This window comes from Mesocricetus auratus, unplaced genomic scaffold (assembly GCF_017639785.1).
Source record: "Mesocricetus auratus isolate SY011 unplaced genomic scaffold, BCM_Maur_2.0 Super-Scaffold_100008, whole genome shotgun sequence".
Classification (NCBI taxonomy): domain Eukaryota; kingdom Metazoa; phylum Chordata; class Mammalia; order Rodentia; family Cricetidae; genus Mesocricetus; species Mesocricetus auratus.
In genome coordinates, this window is record NW_024429192.1 from 11,268,450 (window position 1) to 11,282,099 (window position 13,650).

The window sequence follows — 13,650 nt, forward strand, 5'->3', positions numbered from 1 at the left end:
GACTCTTCTTTGCAAATTGCCATTGCTCACTCTTCAAACATTAGATAGCAGTCCATAAGATCAGGAAGAACATGGTGTTAGTTGCTTGCTGTGGCAAAAATGCCTTGAGAGAAACAGCTTAGAAAGACAAAGATGGCCAGAGAGATGGCTCAGTGGGTGAAGCTGACAAATTGGGTTTGAACCCAGAACCCACATAAAGGTGGAAGGAGAAACCAATTCCATAAAAATTGTCCTCTGACCTCGACACTCCCAAAGGAAAGTTATTCCTCCTCCTCCAGCATCTATCAATTGACAATAGCTCTTTGATTAGTGTGTTACATCCGGACCTCCTCCTTCCATGCCAGAATTGTAAATGGCTTGATATTCTGCAGATAACAGAGCTAAATTATGGGTTCGTTCATATAGTGACCATGCCATGTCCAGAGAACAATATTTCACAGCTCTCATCCCTAACCTCAAGCTTTTACATTTTTTTCTACCTACTCTTGCATGATGCTCCCTGAACTTTGCTGAGGGTGGGAGTGAGGATGTTGATATAGTAACATATTATCAGCACTTTGAACAGTCTTGAGTCTTTGTAATAAGAAGTTTCTCTTAGGGAATAAGCAGAAATGATTAGAGGGTAATTTGTCAATAGGTTCTTTCTTAGACCTTAGGAGCTCTCTACTCATTGGATTTGACTCGATGTTTTTAAAACTGGTTTTAATCATAAGTATTGAATTTAAACACATATTTTCTCTTTATTATCACAACCATATGACATTTATTCTTTATTTGATCAATTTAGTAAATTGTGTCAGTCATTTTAAAAATCATGCTTATCTTACTGGAATAAACTCCCCTTGGCATTGCAGATAAATTTTTCTGAAATATCTTAGGGAAACTAATTTTGAGCATGTCAGAGCTTTTCTTGAAAATTTTTACAAACGCTATTTAGGAATATGACAGTTTAGATAATGCCTCTTGGAAGGATATTTTGTCAGTAAAAGACTGTGTGATAACTATTAGATTGTAGAAAACTGAGCTGTTGGTGAGATTAAAGCACTTTAGTTTTCCTGAGGCTGATCACTGTTAGAACACTAAGTTGTTCATTGCGGGGTTCAATGTTAGTGTCACCTACCAGAAACGTCCCAGAGAATTTCATAAGGAACAGTAGTTACTTCCAATGGAACCTAATCACATATTAGGCCATAACATTCTTGTAGGCATAGGATTTGATTGAGGGTTTCCTTGATAAACTTGCAATTAAACCCAGAGCCTTACATATGCCAGGCAAGCACTCCACCAACTGAGCTCTGTATCTCTAGCACCATGAAACGACAAGTTTAATTTGAGATAAACTGTGTGCTTTATATCTAAAAGGTTCAAAAACTGTGGCATCTGACAATGATTTTTATTCAGTTGTAGCAAAATCAAATTAATACTTGGCAATCAGAGGTTTTTAGGAACAGTGTTAGAAGGAATAAAGAGTTTTTCTAATATGCTATTGCTATTTTCTGTAGTATGCCATGTACCCACTGAGACATTGTCTATGTTTCTAGTTATTTAATGTAGAGGAATAGTTATGCATGGTCACATATATATGTAACTTGAGATTGTCATTGTAATATTGTTTTGCTAAAAATATATAAGAAACTTATAGGAGCAAGAGAAAGTAGAGAATGTTTAAATGATTGTCAACTGTAGTATAATAAGCCCACGATACATCACTAAATTAAATAATTCTTAGCAACAATTTGAATGATTTTTCAGTAAATTTTTAGTAACATGAGACAATACAATGTGCTATCAAGTGATGACCAAGAAGTACAAAAGCATTAACTTTGCATATACACATAATATAAAGTTGTATTTAAAAAATGGCATATACAGCAATGTTAGAGATGGTCGGATTGCTACTGAGGTTGTAGATGGTTTAAATTTTGCATCTTTTATCTTTCTTGAGTATGCTTCATCTTGCTGAAATGCTTTGCTTTTATTACAAACCTTGTAACAATATTTTGTTTAGTTATGCACTAATTCGGTGTTCCCGTATTGCCTTATAAAAGCTCCTAAAAGCCTATTAAAAAGAAGCGTTTCTCTCTGTGAAGCAATTCTTCATCTCACTTTGCTGAATGTTTATTAAAAGGCCAAGAGAAGTACTCCAATTTAACTTCTGTCTTATTCCCCACTCGGCCATTCTGAGACTGCTACATTAGTATGTTTTTATTCTGAGCACGCCTTCTACAAGTAAAACACATTACTTTCCCATAGCCCATAGCATCTTTTGTGCAAATCGGCTGTCAAGTAGCCCACCAAATGCAATTTATCCAGTGCTCTTAACGCTTGCTTGAAGTTCTAGAATTATTGAAGAACTGGCCAGCTCCTGCATTTTCTCCACAGGAATCCCCTGGCTCTCCATCGAGCACTAGGGCTTGCTTGTACAAAGGAGCAGGCATAAGAACACAGTAGACTTAATTGCCATCTAGTCAATTACAACAGCATCCCTAAAAATAGAGCAACAGCACACAGGCTAATGGTCAGGTTCCCATGACACTTTTGAAAACACGGTTGTCTAGTACCTTTCTACAAAAGATGAATATTAAGATCAAGTGCTAGGGGTACCATATTTTTTTTCATTTTCATGAGACCCTGATTTTCTAAATTATTTCCAAAATGCCTCAAGCCTTTTAGTTCCTATTAACACTGCCTTTAGTGTCTCAGAAGTAATTAACAACTGAGAAAATAAAAGAGGAAATATTTTTCTCATACCAAGGACGGACACCAGTTCCCAACTGTTTATATATCTTTTGACCATAAACAACATTAAATTTGAAAGTAACACATCTCCTGGCTTAGCAATCTTTGCTACCAGCAATTTTTTGTCATTTTTAGATATTTCTTATTAACAATATATAGAAATAGTCATCACTCAGTGACATGGTGTTTTTTAAACACATGAATTAAACAGCAAACAACTTTCTAAGAGTATGCATTATTCCAGATGGCTTAACTATCTAATGATCAGAATATCACCCTTCAAGAAGAGCAGTTCTTGACTAATGGTGTCTAAAGTTTTCTTTGTATACATCCCACATATTAGCTGGTTATGTGCAACCTACTGTAAATAAAACAGAGAGAACTCAGCTTTCATGATTGTCCACATATGTAGAAATCCATATCAATGGCCCCAATGAATGCTGTTACACATCTGATTTCACAAGAACATCATGATTCGTCGTTCTCTTTTACTATTTGAAGATTTTGAAAGTGCTTAGGATTTTGAATACACGTTTAGAGGATTTATAGCTGTGGCTATTTCCACTGTCATGTTGGTACTCTTGTAGTGTTCATTTCAGTATATTCATCATCAGAACTATGGCTGCCTGCTTCTTATTGTTTATGCCATTTTGTTTTTCATGTTTCATGTTTTTTAACTCATTTGTGGAAAGCTGGCATGAACGGAACCTTAGTGTCTGTGTAAAGTGGCAGTTAATCTCAATTCTTAATTTGAGCAATAAAGTGGGAGATGAACCTGTGGAATTATCTTGGTTAGGTTAACTGAAGTGGGAAGACCCCACTGCACTGTGGGTGATACCATTGCATGGACTGAGATCCCGGATTGTATACAACATTCCCCAGAAGTAAGCTTGGGACAAGCTCCTACTGTTCCCACTGTGATGGGCTGAACCCGGTACAGAGAGTCATAGTAAACCCATTTCCTTTGAGCTATCTGTGTTGAGTGTTTTATTGAAACAAGAAATACAGCCTACAAGTTTTCATTAAAAAACATGCTGTATCACCACACTTTTTTTCTAACCCAGTTTCTGCTATATTTAGCTATCACCTAAACAAATATGCAGGACTGACTGTCTCTAAAATAACAATGGAAGACCAAAAAACAAAAGACTGATATTTCAAATTGAACAAAAGGGAAAAAGCTAGGGAGAAAATGTGTTCTTCTAATCAAGGTTTTAACATCTGTAGTGACTAGGACATGGGACATGGACACAGCGGGGTATAAATAAAATCTACGTGGAAATCTAAGAAGAGGTGGGTGCATGTCATTTTAATATGACAAAGAAAAGACTATAATATGGTAGAAAATGATGTTTTTTAAGCAAGTTAGATCAGTTTAATACCAACATGGAACAAACAGCATTTTCCACATACCAGACTGCATACCATACAAACAAGAGGTGAACTGCAGATCTACTCATAAAAGGCAAAAGCAAATCTTTCTGATCAGAACACAAGGAAATATCCTCTTGCTCTTGATGCTGGCAATGATTTCTTCAAAAGTTATTACTAGCTGTTACAGTTTCATAAAGTACCACAGTGAGATAAATAACAAATATTAACCAAGAGACGTTATAAGAAAAATGAATATACAAGTGGTGACTGCAGAAAGACATTGCTCCACTGTAAATGACTTCTCAAATGACCAATAGAATATAAAGAATTTCTTGGCTTCACAAATATAAAAAAAATACTTAAGCACATACTGTGCTAACTCAAACTAAAAAGAGTAGCAATGACAAATACTGGCAAAGATACACGACTGCTACGTGAATTCCTGCCCAGTTCCACAACTGCATCAGAGCTCCCAAATAAACACATGGACGCTAATCAATTATGAAACTCTTGGTCGGTGACTATGGATTAATTATTAATTAATTAAGTATTAACCCATAACTAGTAATATATGTATTTCCATGTGCTCTTGGCTTACTGGATGTGCACCTCCTTTGCCTGCTACATGATGACGGCTCAGTGTCTCCACAGTGAAGAGAGTGATTTCCTGTTTTTCCTGCTTATATTCTGATTCTGCCCAACTATGTCACTTCCTGCCTGTCTGTACAGATCTCCAGACAACAATGGTTAGCTAGTGACAGTTTCTGCCCAGTATGTCACTTCCTGGGATCACATGACTATTCCTTTCTGCCTATACTTCCCAGAATCCTTCTTGTCTCCTAGTCCTACCTATCATCCTGCCTGGCCAATCAGTGTTTTATTCTTCAATCAATAAGACAAACATATACACAGAAGAACATTCCCCATAACTCCTTTTTTCTGTCTAAATAAAAAGGTTTTTAACTTCAACATAGTAAAATTATACATAACAAAACAGTTATTAAACAAGAACTATAATTACAATATTTAGTACATTAACTTTTAGAAAAATTAACAGAAAATATTCTATCATCTATCTTATCTTTGTGAGTCTAAAGTCTTATATGTAACTTATGTTTTATCCTAGCAAAGGAAAACTATAACCATAACTATCTATTTTCAACCCCATCACAGACCACAGAAGGATAGTATATAAATTCTAGAATTGACAGAGACATCTCACTGCCTGAATAGTCACCCCAAGTTCCTCGTAACGTTGGAGCATCCATCTTCAGCCCATAGGTCAGACTATGTCCTGAGGATGGAAGTACCAAGTGAAACAGCCGCTTTGGAGAATGCTGAACTGAATAAGTTCAACAAATGCAGCACCTTGTGTTCTAGCAATTACACCATCAAGTATGAATGAATGGGGTTAGGCACCTGCATCCATACGGAGGTCCATACATGAATGCTTATCAGGGCCCCATTGAGTACTTCACTCCTCAGTGTTCACTGTGGCTCTCTCTGTAGACACCCATTACCCCAAATGTGTGGATGTTGTAGTATTCAGAGACTGGGAGACCATCATTTGATGATCCAAAAACTAATGAACCACAGCAACATTCCTCAGCAAAATACAGTCTTACAAACATGATACTGAACAAAAGAAGCCAGACGAACATGTCAGAATATAGTTCCATTTACGGCTGTTTCCAATCAGAAAGAGTCAGCATCACATTATATCTATAGTATGGAAAGAAGATAACTGTCACCATCTGGCTGGAAAGAAGGTTCTGGAAGGAGGTATGGAAGAAATCACAGAATAGATTTTTATTTCCACAGAAAATTTAGGATCTACATACTTTCTATACATATAGTTTAACTGAATAAAAGTTCATTTAAAACACTGTTAAATGTTCAAAATTATTGCATGGCACTAAGGTACAATAATAAGTACCCTACAGAGCCTGGGCCTTTCCAAGGAGCAGTCATCTTTGAATGTTTTTCTTGGGGTTTAGATCATGTCTATATCAGCATTTTCTCTGCAACTTGTGTTATTTTCCAACATGTGTTTCAATAAAAAATATTCAACTGCTTACTGAATTTTAATAACCATGCATTTTCAAATTTTGTGTTTATTTCACATTTAAGTGTATAAGGACAACAATACCATCTTGACCAAAGTTTTTCTCTCTGAGAGATGAAAATATGCTTGTTTATAGTCCGTATAGAAAACTACTTCTCCTGCTGTTCTGACAGCTCGGCAAGTGAAGCTTCCTTTCGAGTCTCATGTCCTCGGTTTTATCACCACATCCCAAGGTAGAAGAAAGCAGAATCCCATTAAGTATCCCCTGACCTCTACAAATGCACCCTGGTAGGAGTGCACACACACAAACACACACACACACACACACACACATGCACACACAGCAGGGAGAAGGAGAGACTAATAATAATACTACTACTACTAATAATAATAATAAAATTGTTTTAAAAAAACTTCAGGTTAAACTATAAGGATGAGTTTCAATAGAATCCAGTTTTCTGTGATAAAATATATCTATCTTTTCGTAAATCATGTTGATCTACCAAGATGTTGTATTACTTGCTTTTTCTGGTTGCTGTTACAAAACACTTCATGAAATCAATTTAAAGAAAGAGGTTTTGTTTTGTTTTTTCTCACAGTTTGAGGGGGTGACAGGAGTCTGAGGCATCTGGTCACATCACAGCTACTCAGGAACTGGTGCTGCTCCTGCTTTCTGCTCTCTCCTTGTGTTTAGTCTGGGACTCCAGCTCATGCAGCTGCTGCCACACTCCTCTCTTAAACTTTGGTGGAAACTGCATCATAAACACAGCCATGCATGTGTTTCCATGATGATCCTAAATATAACGCAGCTGACAGTGATGGTTGGCCATCCCACCTCTCTCATCTGCAAGGTTAGTAAAAGTCTGGGTACAAGAAACCAAGCTATTTAAATTTCAATAGCTTGAAAGTAAGCTTTGTGCTCTAAAACTCTGGAAGAGGGATCAGAATTTTAATTTAAAACATTATACATGTAGTAACAATTAATGAAAAAAGATGAGGCCCTGAATTTAAAAGAGAGCAAAAGGGGCATAGCAGAGGGTTTAGAGGGAGGAAAGGGAAGGGGGAAATGTAATTATATTATAATCTCAAAAAATCAATATGCATGTATAAGAACAGGGCAATTAACAGCCTGGGTACAATCTGTGGCAACTACTAGAATTCAAATGTATTTTGATCACTCAGAAATGTTAGTGAGTGAAGCAATCAAAGAGTTTGGGGATTTGGGAGAATAACAATCCAGTAAAGGATTTAAGTTTACCACAGAATGCCATGGAGCAGTCTGGTTCCTGTTTTCTTTGAATCTGTGTGTTTCCTGCTCCTTTGGTAACTAAACAAGTCCCCAGAACAAGAGGAAAGTGAATAAAAGCACACATACTCACTGAAACAGAGGTGCTAAGTCCACCTCTGTCTAGACACACATACTCCCTGTAACAGAGGTGCTAAGTCCACCTCTGTCTAGACACACATACTCACTGAAACAGAGGTGCTAAGTCCACTTCTTTATAGACACACATACTCACTGTAACAGAGGTGCTAAGTCCACCTCTTTCGAAACAGGTGCTGGTATCTGCCAACCTTGTAGGACAAAGACAGAGGACACAGCATCAATGTGCTCACCATAAATGACAACATACTATAGATGGTACATAGCTCTGCACAGTACTGTACTCCTTTGTCTCTTTTGACGAAAACTGACCAGCACAACAGCACCGACAGTAAGGTACTGCATGCCCCAAAGTGTTGAAAACGCTAGACATTCTTACTAGAAGTAAATGACAAGCATATTAGATGACAGACATGTTAGCTACCCCGTTCATTGTCATCTTCCATTGTATAGATACACCAGCACGCTGTGTTCTCCCTCTTAAGTGTGTATAATAACACTTGTCAAACATACTTTAACAAAGCTGAAAGAAAAACTACTGAAATGAAGCTATCTGAGCATAGCCATTCATGTCTATGTCTTTTTTGGTTGGTGATTTGACAGCACACCTTGAGTGCAGAATGGGTGATATATAGAATACATTTTGTGTGTGTGTGTCAGTACTTGAAAATTTCTTTAGGTGTTCTGTATCCTTGTGTTTTGTAGCACTGACTTCCAGCATTCTTTGTTTTATTTTGGTGTTCCTGTGTGTGTACGCATGTGCATGGGTCTGTGTGAGGCATCACTCTATATCCACTGCAAGAAATTTTTCTTTCCCTTTTGTTTTTTCCTAAAGGAAATACTTTATCCTCTAATCTTGGTCCAAGCCCACTCTGAGTAAATTACCAAATATGAATAGAACTCCTTTATCTGTTGACAACATCAATCCAAAATAAAGTTGCTTCCTTGGGGGCAGAATAAAATCACCAGATAAGAATGGTTTATTTCACTGGTCTGCTGACTTTGTATGAGCTAGATGTTTAATAAAGTTAAATGGAAAGAGAAAATCAATTTTATCTTACTCTTGTTGTTCAGAGAGGTTGCTTCTATGGTGCTTTGTGAACAAAAGGAGTGCAAGTTAATTCTTTCAACCCTGTCTGTATCAGATGAAGGATAGCAACCTGATCCCTTGTTCCCAGCATATAATATTAAAAGTTCTATGCACAAGGATATTTCTCTGGTGACATGTTCTGGTAGACTCACATCTACACATCTTCTGAAATTAGGGACCAAGAGAAAAGAAATTTTGAAAGCAGAAGTTTGAATCAAACTTTTTCAAGTTTTTGTGATTAAAGAAAGATAAACAGCATATGAAGCCAAATAAATTCCATGAAAGTATTACTCTAAGCCTTTGAGTTTCTCACCTCTCTCTCTCTCTCTCTCTCTCTCTCTCTCTCTCTCTCTCTCTCTCTCTCTCATTCTCTCTCTCATTTGGTTGTGTATACTCAGCTGCCAAAGAACCATCTATTCAAAATATATCACTTTCTATTATGTGTGGTTGACATCATTATCTGACCATAGAAGATTTGATCTATTTCTTAACTGTTCCATGAATTTGATTTTATGAGGTAACTGTAGTCTGCTGATTACTGCACATGTAATATAAATTGAAATGAGGGGAAGTATGGAATTTATAACTTTGTTCTTTCATAAAATTGCACCATTGTGTCAGTTATTTTGTAATTTGAAGTAATTTAAAAAATTTTTAAATTCTGATGAAACATTATTGGTATTTTGCTAGGGATAGATCATCAGGATACTGCCCTAGTTGACATAGAGTTTACTCTCCAGGGTTTCCAAGATAGAGGCTTGGACTAAGAGTGGTTGTGCTGTACTGCTGGGGACCTTCAGACGTGGGCTTCACTGGAATCAATATGGTCAGAGTGCTATCACCATCATAAATGTATTAAAATCTGGCTTCTGGGAGTTGATCAGGCCTACCAAGTGTAGACTTGTTCCTGTTAGGGCCAGTAGACATACAAACAGTAAATCTGGGACTTGGAGGGATAGATAGCTCATTGGTTGAGAGCACTGGCTGCTCCCCCAGAGGACCCAGGCTCAATTCCCACATCCACACCGTGGTTCATAACCATCTGTAAATCCAGTTCCAGGTGATCTAACGTCATATTCTGGCCTCCAGGAGCACACAAATGGTGCTGCAATGGGGACCAAAACCAGGCAAAACATCATTACATCTATAATTTATTTTTTAAATGATTAGAAGACTAAAGAGAAGGCTCTGATGTTAGTACCTTCTAGAAAATATAGGGTCAAATCTCAGCACCAACGGATAGACTCATGATCCAGTCTCAGGGGATCCTATGCCTTCTTCTGCCCTCAGTTGTATCAGGTACAAATGTGATGGACAAAGATGCATCCAGGAAAAGGCAGAGCACTCGTATACATTAAATGAATGAATGAATGAATGAATATATATATATATATATACATAAAGTTTAAGACAGTGAACCTAGTCCATAAAGTTCTTGTGTCCTATCTTCTACGCATGCTCCTTCTTCATACTGTGGATTCTCTTTTATTTTGCCAAGTCGCTGTGCAGCTACCTGACCCAAAATGAGGACTCTGGCAAAAAGCCGTCTCAGCATTCCAGCCTCCAGAAATAATGATCCAAATTACCTCTTCTCTTAATGAGTTGCACAGTCTCTTTTACAGAAATATAAAATGGACTGTAATAGGTAACATGGGCACTTTGATATTATTGCTTTTAATCCATAAGCATGGGCCTTTTTTTTTTACATTCAATTATAGCCTTTTCAATTTCTTTCATCAATATTTTAGTTTCTATATAGACATTTCACTCACCGGGTCTTGGGCATTTTGTTATTTTTTAACTTACAGTTTTGCATTCACTCATTGATTTTTATGTGTCATGAGTATGTATATTTATACAAGTGTACCATAGCGTGGGTGTGAAAGTCGGAGAGCAACTTGCAGGCTCTCTCCATCTGCCATGTGAGCTTCAAAGACCAAATGTAAGTATATTGTTTGCTAGGCCCCTAGGACCCTTGTCTGATGAGCCTCCTCACAACTCACTGGTCTCCTGAGTACTTTGAACTTGTTTTTTGGGTTTTTTGGGGGGGTGGTTAGCCTCATATTTGCTAAGAAACTTAGTATGATCTTGAGCTTCTGATTTTTCCTCTCTTGCCTTTCAGGTTCCGTTATTATGGGCATAGGCCCTGCTTCATGTATCCCCATAAATACTTTATGCTGCACAGGACATCAAACCCATGGCTTCATGCATGCATGTGGTCTGAATGTTTCTAAAATTTCCTACCCACTTTAATATTTTCTCAGTTATGTGGTTTATATCAGTTTTTTGCAGGGGTTTCTCTCAAAGGAAACTGGTCTATTTATTTGTGCACCTATGGAAGATAGACAGCCAAGGGCTCCTATACTAGTATTTTATTGATGTCGTCTTCTCAGTAAATTTGAAAGCTAAGGTTAATTCTAGCATCACTTACAAAGATAAAGCAGGAACTATACTCCTGAGTATTACTATATTACTTAGAACATTCCCACTTTTCCACTGTCAGCTAAAGTTGTCAGACAAGGCAAAGAAGTAAGATTAGAAGTGAAGAAGCCAGTTTCACCAACAATAAGATTATGCACATAAAATGTATAAATAAATAATTTAATTAAAAGAACTAGTGAGATCTTGAGCAGTAATAATTTAGCATAAACATTATTTTTAACAGCCAGTACTCAATAGAAAACTTTATTTCATTATGAAGTGCAATTTAAAACTTTTAATAAATGAGAGTGTTTCTAAGACTATATACAAAAATGTGCAAAACTTCATGTAACCAATAACATTGAAAGTATTATGACTCTTTAAGCACTTCGAGATTTATGAATTGAATTGGAAGCAAATTTCAGGCAAATAATGAGGCTATGGTATTTTCATGTTCATAGTATATATTAACATGAACAACAGTAAAAAATGAACTAAAGCTATACACATCAACACGGACAACTTTTAAAGGCAACTCTACTCTTTAATAATGATACTTGCAATGTTAATTGTAGATAGAGTTTTCTTTATACCACCTGGTCCTGCAGTCACTTTTGAAATAATCACTCAGAGGCTTATTATTAATTGCAAATTGCTTGGCATATTGCTCAGGTTTATTACTAACTTAAATTAACCCATTTCTATAGTCTATATTCTGCCATGTGGCTTCGTGGTATTACCTGTTCCCTAGCACATCCTGTTTGGTGGTTCGGTGACCTCTGCCCCTGACTCTGCCCTCTTCTCCTATATCTCTGCTTGGATTTCTACCCGGCTCTATCCTGCCTTGCTATTGGTCAAGGCAACTTCATTAACCAATGGTAACACAGGGATTTATTCCACAGCCTTTAGTGCTTTCTGAGAGACGTTGTTTAGACTCTTCTCCACTTATACAATGGAATGACCAAATGGGAAGCCACTAGCCCAATGGTCACTAATGGCAGCCCGAGACTGAGACAGAGGGAAGGAACACTCTCTCGTGCATGCCTCCTACTTTGTGATTTTATTTTGAGATCTTAAAAATAATAAGGTCTACAAGCACAGAACATAACCAAAGTTTAGCATTCAGCTGAATGCTCACTGCTAACATTTTAGCAATGACCTGAATCACGTATGTGTCATTAGCATTCTGTTAGCTTCTGCAATGATTGCTGCATGACTTTGTGGTGTGCAGAAGCACAACTGTGCAGAATATAAATACAAAATTGATAAGAAAATGCACTCTAAAGTCTGTTGTTTTCAGCCGATAAGGTCACAATTGCTTTGCAAAAATAATATTCTTTAAAGATAGAGCCTATCAGGCTGAAGAGTTGGCTCAGCCATTAAAAGCTAGGCTCACAAGCAAAAATGTAAGAAAGAGCTTATCATAGAAAACTGATTCCCCCTCACCAGCTCCAGTTAGTGGCCCCACACCATCACACATGAGCAGTACTAACTGAACTTAGAAGCTATCAAAAAAAGAGGATATAAAGTTGGAAGAGGGGGTGTGTTAGAGAGGTACTGGGAGGGGTTGAAGGGGAAACAAAGGGCTAATATGATCATATTTATAGTGTCTATGTAGGGAATTCTCAAAGAACAAAATAAATACATGGTAAGTAAATATAATAGTTGCAATGGCATACCATATAGAATAATGGTTGTGCTTTTATATTGTCGTAGTCATTATCTGGAAGATGGGCCATACTAATGAGACTATTTCCTGAATATACAAAGAGAAGTGTAATTGACACATGTCACCTTCTTTGACAAGGTTTCCAGGATCACAAACTGTCAGACATTTTCAGCTTGGAGGTTAGTAAGCATAAAAGGTCATTAATCTACAGTTATTACAGCAAATTTCCATGGGAGGCTAAGTAGTCACATAGAAGTCATTCAAATGACCACAGAAACACATGCCAGATTGCTGTGGTGCTCCGCATGTTCCCGATGGACCACTTACTCTGCGTGTGGTAGCCATTATTGAGTAAGCTCACCTTTGAAGATGAGCAGTACATTTTCATCTTCAAATTTCATTGGGTGAACAAGCAATTGCTGGACCACTGTCACACAGGTGGTGGTGCACATACGTACCCCTGTCATGAAGATACCTAAATTAGTTTAAAGCTTGGACATGAGGTTATCATACCACACTTTAGGCATTATTTGTGATAATCTATCTCTATGAACAGTTCTCCTCTGTCCCTTATTAGTTCAGTGAGAGAAATTCTCCATTTTCCTCTTCATTTTAGAATTAATTATATATATTTTTTATTTTTAAATTTAAATTAGAAACAAGGTTGCTTCACACGTCAATTCCAGGTCCCTCTCCATTTCCCTCCCCTCCTCCCATGCCCTCCCACCAACCCCCCCCAATATCCCCTCATTTTCCCAGGGAGGGTGAGGCCCTCCATGGGGGTGTCCATGGTCTGTCATTTCATATAGGGCAGGGCCTAGACCTTCCCCTAAGAGTTCAGGGTGAGAGTGCATCTCTCATTGTTGGATGGGTGCCCAAAGTCCATTTGTATACCCATGATAAATACT

At 37.4% G+C, this 13,650-nt stretch overlaps 1 long non-coding RNA gene across 1 annotated transcript in view; it reads right to left on the bottom strand.

The window, feature by feature from the left end:
* Positions 1 to 13,204, bottom strand: part of LOC110341582 — a 61,557-nt gene extending 48,353 nt beyond the window's left edge. The window contains exon 1 of the long non-coding RNA XR_002383549.2: positions 13,104 to 13,204. This is a non-coding gene — a long non-coding RNA (uncharacterized LOC110341582). The remainder of the gene's footprint in view (positions 1 to 13,103) is intronic.
* Between the last annotated feature and the right edge of the window lie 446 nt (positions 13,205 to 13,650).